The following is a 6,569-nucleotide window of genomic DNA, read 5'->3' as shown; positions in this document are numbered from 1 at the left end:
CACAAGCTTGGCCTACATGCCTGCAAGACTTCCTGCTGGAGAGTGAGCTCACCTTGCCTTAACCCACACAGGAAGGCAATTGAGGGATATGGTTTGACTGAGGGGAGGGTCAAGGCACCCATCTAGAAGTATGAGGTGGGGACTGGAGGCTACATGTTGAAATATAAATTCATTGGTCCCCAGTGAATGTACAACGTGTCCTGGCTCTGGTAGACACAGGAGCTGAATGCTCACTGATTTGTGGCAACTCTGAGAAGTTTCCCAGGACTCCCACTATTATTGATAAATATGGGGGTAAGGCTAACAGAGTGAAACATGCCAAAATCCCACTGTGAATAGGACATCTACCCCCAAAGAAGTATGCTGTGTATATTTTTCCCATCTCTGAATATATCTTGGGGATAGATATCCTGCAAAGCCAGTGGTTGTAGACCATTGCAGGTGAGTTCAGACTGAGAATACATTTGGTGAAGGCGATTCCGAGAGGACATGCTAAGCATCTGCCCATACCTTTGCCTGTGCCTCAGTGGGTGACTAATACCAAGCAAGACAAACTACCTGGAGGGCATAAAGAAATTGGAGAAACCCTGCAGGCACTGAAAAAGGTGGGTATTATAAAGCCCACCCATAGCCCTTTTAATTCCCTGGTGTGCCAGTAAAGAAGCTGGACTTTACCTGGCATATGACAGTGGATTACAGAGAAATGAATAAAGTCACTCCCCCTCTGCATGCTGCCATCACCTCTATTGCAGGCCTCATGGACATCTTCAGTCATAAACTAGGGATATATTATTATGTTGTAGATCTTGCTAATGCCTTCTTTCCCATTGACATAGAACAGGAAAGTCAGGAACAGTTTTCTTTCATGTGGGAAGGACACCAACAGACTTTCACTGTCCTTCCAAGGGGTACCTCCGCAGTCCCACCATCTGTCACAGACTTGTAGCTTAGGACTGGGCAGCCCGGGAGAAACCACCAACAATATGGCTGTACCATTATATTGATGATATCTTGCTACTTATGGTTCTTTTACAGACCTAGGAGGTACAGCATCTAGACTGCTGTAACCTCTACAGGAGAAAGGACAGGCTGTGAACAGCACCAAGGTTCAGGGACCTGGTTTGTCAGTCACATTCTTGGGTCAGGTAAGACCAAAGTTATCCCAGAAGCAGTCATAGATTAAGTCCAGGCCTTTCCTATCCCACAACTGTGGCATTATTACAAGAGTTTTGGTTCTTTTAGGCTATTGGAGAGTGTTTATCCCACACTTGGCACAAATTCTGAAGCCCTTATACTGTTTGGTATGAAAGGGTGTCAGGTGGGACTGGGATGAGACATGTGCATTTGCCTTTGCCGCTGCAAAACGGGCAGTTAAGGTCATGCAGGCATTAAGTGTGATAGACCCAACAAGGCCCTGTGAATTGGATGTCCATGTGACTGAAGAGAGTTATGGCTGGGGTCTCTGGCAGTGGCTTGAATGAACTTGCCAACCTATTGGATTGTGGTAGCAACTCTGGAAAGGAGTAGAAATATGGTACAGCTTAATAGAGAAACAATTGGCTGCTGTGTACCATGTCTTGCTGGCTATGGAACCCATCACCAGAATGGCCCTGTTAAAGGTAGTAACCATCTCTCCAATTATGGGGTGGATACGAGACTGGACTCAAAAGCAGCAGAGTGGCACAGCACAGATGTTTACACTGGCCAAGAGCGGTGCATACCTACAGCAGCATAGCACCCTCTCTACTAGCCCCTTTAGTGAAGAATTTCAATGCTTATTGGGGCCAGTGTCATATACCAGTGAAAGTAGGAAGAATTTACTTTAGAGCCATTAGAAGCAGAGAACCCTTATTGAGATAGAAGCTGCTTGGTGCACAGATGGTTCCAGCCATGGCCAGCCCCAAAATGGAGGGCTGTGGCTTTCCATCCTAAGACTGAGACAATATGAATGGAGGATAGAGAGGGGAAGTGCAGTCAATGGGCTGAGTAGCAGGCAGTGTGGCTTGTGATTATCCATAAGCCTTCCCCTGTAGTTATCTGTAAAGCTGGGCTGTCTATCAAGGCTTGACTCTGTGGCTATCAACATGCCACCATGCCAACTGGTTGGTTGTCATCAACCATTTTAAGAGAAAGAGTTATGGCAAGACTTATGGGCCTCTGATCAAGCTAAAACAGTTACAGTACATCATGTGGTTGGCCATTTGCCACTGGCATTCCCAGGAAATGATGAAGCAGAGGAATTAGCCCAGGGGAGAAGACAATGTGGGCTGTAGCCCATCTGTGGGGCCTGCCTTTGACATTTGAACAAGTCAGCAGAGCCTGACAGGAGTGCACTGTATGCTCAAAAAGGTACTTACACTGAGTCCCACAGAAACATGGGACAATAGTTAAGGGGCTGATGCCCCTTGTCAGGTGGCATGTAGACCATATTGGGCTTCTGCCCACATCAAAGGGGTATTGATATGTCATGAGTGATGTGGACACAGCTAGTGAACTTCTGGTTGCTTTTTCTTCATCTTTGCGAGTGTGTGGACCAGCAAATGACCAAAAAGAGGCCTAGAGTGTCTCTTTGTAGCCTATGGCTAGCCATAGGTAATTGAGAGTGATCAGGGCACCCATTTTACTGGACATGCACTATAAGAATGGGTGCTACAATTAGAGATAAAGCAGAAGTTTCATGTATCATATAATCGTATTGGGGCAGGCATGATAGAGATGTACAATGGTTTGTTAAAATCTGTCCTGAAGTCAGACACCAATAGTCTACAGTGATGGTCAGTCTGCTTATGGATAGTGCTACAGCGTTTGAATGGAAAACTCTGGAAAGGGAGGGGCATTGAGTCCCATAGACATGCTAACACACATTGCTGCTTCCCCTATACAACTGCAATTACAAACCAAGGAGGAATCATTGAAGCCAGAGTTTGGCCATCAGAATAATATTTTGCTACCAGCACCCACTGCAATAAACCCCAGAGGCTACATTCAGTGGACATGGCCTTGGACATTTCAGCACATGGACCAGCAATGGCTGGCCCTCCTGGTACCTTGGGGGAAAGGCCTGGAGGCTGGCCTCCTGTGTATTCCTGGAGTAATAGCAGAGTGGCCCCCAAAGGTCATGATGATAGTGTACCCTAAGTGGCTGGAAGGTATGAGCATCTTAGAGCAAAGTTTTATCTTTATGGGCAGTGCATGTGCCTCTCGTAGCACTATACATAGACCTCTCAGTAACCCCCACAGGGAGAGGGGTAAATGTATGGTATAATAGACCTGGATCGGACCCCCTTCCTGCCACAGTCCTATCACAGGACTACTCTCTTGAATGCATCCTACCTGATGGACAAGATTTGCCTTTGTTGGTGTCATTAAAACATGTTTCTTTTTCACCCTTAAGGTTAATCTCCTCTACTGTTTGTGAAGATTAGGAACACAGCCTAGCAAAAACTGCTGCTTGCTGGGTGTGCACAGAAAGTGCAAGTCATGAACTCATCTGAGTAGAACTGGTTTGAATACAGCTGGAATGACCAATCAATCTCCTCAGGCTTGTGGATGACTGTTATTATCATAATTTCTGTTGTTATTTGTATATTGTTGCAGCCTTTACAGAGTTTGATTACAATGTTCCAGCTTTCTTGCACAGGGGCCATGGTGGAAGATTGAGGGAGTGGAGTGTCTTGCCAATGGGTTTCAGCCCCAGGCAAGTTCGCTATGGATTCAATGTGACCAAAGAAATTGACAGCAAAACGTTCTTTGGGGTGAAAGGGTTTATTATCTGGCTTGTTCTCCTGGTGGTAGGTGGAGCTCTAGTGTCTTTGCCTCCCCCCAGAGCACTGGGCCGAACTCTCTATACAGTGCAATAATAGCTTATTGCCTAAAGGTGTGGAAGCGGTAGCCTAGCAACAGGCCAGTTACACCATCAGGTGGTTTAAGTTCAGTGAGGATCCTGGCTATAGGAGCCCCAACTTCCCCACAGTAGATTGTGAGGGAAGAATCCTGGAGGGGTGGAGTATAGGGAAAATGGAAATTCCATGGCCAGGATCCTCACCTGGCCCTGGTCTGCTTGCCCAGTGCGCATGTGCAATGGTCGCAGTTGCAAGCTTGTATACATATTGGCAATGGGTTATCATTGACTCTATAAAGGGCTCTGCACAGTGCTCTCAGACTGTGAGGCAGTGGAAAGGGCTGAGGCAGAGACAGAGGTGGTCTTGCTGCATGCAGACTGTCCCAGAGGCACACGTGATTCCAGTATTTGGCCTGCCACCATGAGACTAAAGCTTTGTATAAACCCCTAACATTCCAGTGTTGTTATTCGTTTCATGGAATCCAGAGTGAACTTGCCTAGGGGCAATGCCCCTCAGGCGAGACAATACTCTACACTGAACAGCTTTTTGTAGTTATCAGGACTAAGTTAGAAACTGAGCCTAATCCAGAATATGTCCAGCTCTTTCCAGAAATATTGTGTTCTGTGAATGCAGCTTATGAACTCTGTTCTCTCCCAGGGTGGAGTCTCTAGCTTGTCATCCGCTCTTCCCAGGGAGACAGAGGCAATGTCTGGAACTCACAGATAGGAACATCCATTCCTGTGTGCTGAGCCATGAGGAGAGCTCAAGCCTTCCGTGCTTCAGTGCAGCTGTAGGTGCTTCTGCCCTTCACCAGATCCTCTGCATCAGCATCACCTGGGAACTTGTTAGAAATACAATTCTCTGGCTCTGCCCCAGACCTACTGAATCAGAGAGTCTGGAGATGGGACCCAAAAATTTGTGTTTTAAGCAGTGCTCCAGGGCATTTTGATGCACACAAGAATTTGAGAACTGCTGGTGTCTTGCCAATGGGTTTCAGCCCTGGGCAAGTTCGCTATGGATTCAATGTGATCAAAGAAATTGACAGCAAAACGTTCTTTGGGGTGAAAGGGTTTATCACCTGGCTTGTTCTCCTGTGGTAGGTCGAGCACTAGCGTTTCTACCTCCACCCATAGCCCTGGGCCAAGCTCTCTATACAGTGCAATAATAGCTTATTGCCTAAAGGTGTGGAAGCGGTAGACTAGCAACAGGCCAGTTACATCATCAGGTGGTTTAAGTTCAGTGAGGATCCTGGCCATAGGAACCACAACTTTCCCACAGCTGGTTAAAAGTTAAAAGATTACAAGTGGAGATGTGGGCATCAGAGAGCTGAATTCAAGTTCTGGTTCCACCACTTACTGTTGTGACCCTCAGCAAGTTATTGATCCCTCTCTAAGTTTCAGTTATGTCCTCTGTAAAATCCAACTACCAATTTTCTTATCTATAAAATAGGTACCTACATGGGATAATGCACATAGGGCACTGAGCACAGTGTGAGGCACCGAGTAATGATTCAGGAAATGTTGGATACTTATTGTGATTATTGTAAGAGCTGTTCTGAATAATCCCTTTCATTTCCAAAGTCATTGGGTTCCTTTAGAAAGGATCCTAATTTTAAGACCAGCAACCAAATAGCATATCTTAAACAACTGAAAGGAAATGGGGCAGAAAACATTTCATTTGCCAGTTTTTTTCCCCAGAATCATGGCATACAAATGGGGGATACATTAAAAGCAATCTAGTCCTACCATTTCATTCAACACAATAATGGCCCTTCAAAGAAATCCAGGTGCACAGCATCAGTAAAGAAAGTAGAGATTAAGGGTTAGCTGAGGATGGTGATTTGGAGAGGACTGAAATTATAGTCTCTAGGTAGTTGTAGAATTTCTGCCCTTGGGGCTTGAGTCCCAGGCATGAAACCAAGGTTCATGTACTGATTGCCTTCCAATGTGGAGCAGGGCATGGGATAAGTGTCCTCATGTTAGTTCTCTACATCTAGCTCTGAGGGATGAGCCAGTGTTGGGATGCTATTAACATTGAATTGCAAATGTCAACACTCTAAAAAGGAAAGGGTTAGGACCTTATTAAGTGAGAAAATGGATATAAGCACCAGCCAAATACATGTGAGGTACTAAGTATCTATGTTACCTTAGAAACCAGAACATAAAGGTACCTAGGTAGTTTAGTGACAGTTTCCAGGGTAATCTTCCCCCATACAACATAAGAGCTTTCCTGTTATGTTAACTCTTTCTCTACATGCCCACTGGACTGTCACTTGGCATTCCACTACCATCTCCCTCTCCCCAAAGAGTCCCTTTCTTATTTCCCTGTTTTGTAAACGGCAGTACCATTCTCCTAGGTACTGTCATTAAAAACTCTTTATGGGTATCACTGAACTGAAGGGCCCCAAAAGTAATATTTATTTCCAAACCTAAGAGATATAATTTAGAAAAAAATTAGACACATAAATCAGGAAAGGATAAACTCTTCAGTTGAAGAACTTAAAAACAAAGCTCACAGTGGATGAAACTAGCCATCTGTGACTATTCCTCGACGTGACTCCTTGTAAATATAATTTGTAGATATACTGCAAATGAGATTAAGATGCTTCCCAACATCTCACCTGGGAGCTCCCAACTTAGAATGTAATTCATGTATGATGAGCTGTTACCTTGGCAACTGTGACATGTGATGAGGATAGGAGGCAGGTAATATTGTAATGACAGAAGA

Source organism: Manis pentadactyla, chromosome X (assembly GCF_030020395.1).
Source record: "Manis pentadactyla isolate mManPen7 chromosome X, mManPen7.hap1, whole genome shotgun sequence".
Classification (NCBI taxonomy): Eukaryota; Metazoa; Chordata; class Mammalia; order Pholidota; family Manidae; genus Manis; species Manis pentadactyla.
The sequence above is the reverse complement of the archived record's forward strand: the minus strand, read 5'-3'. Positions refer to the sequence as shown.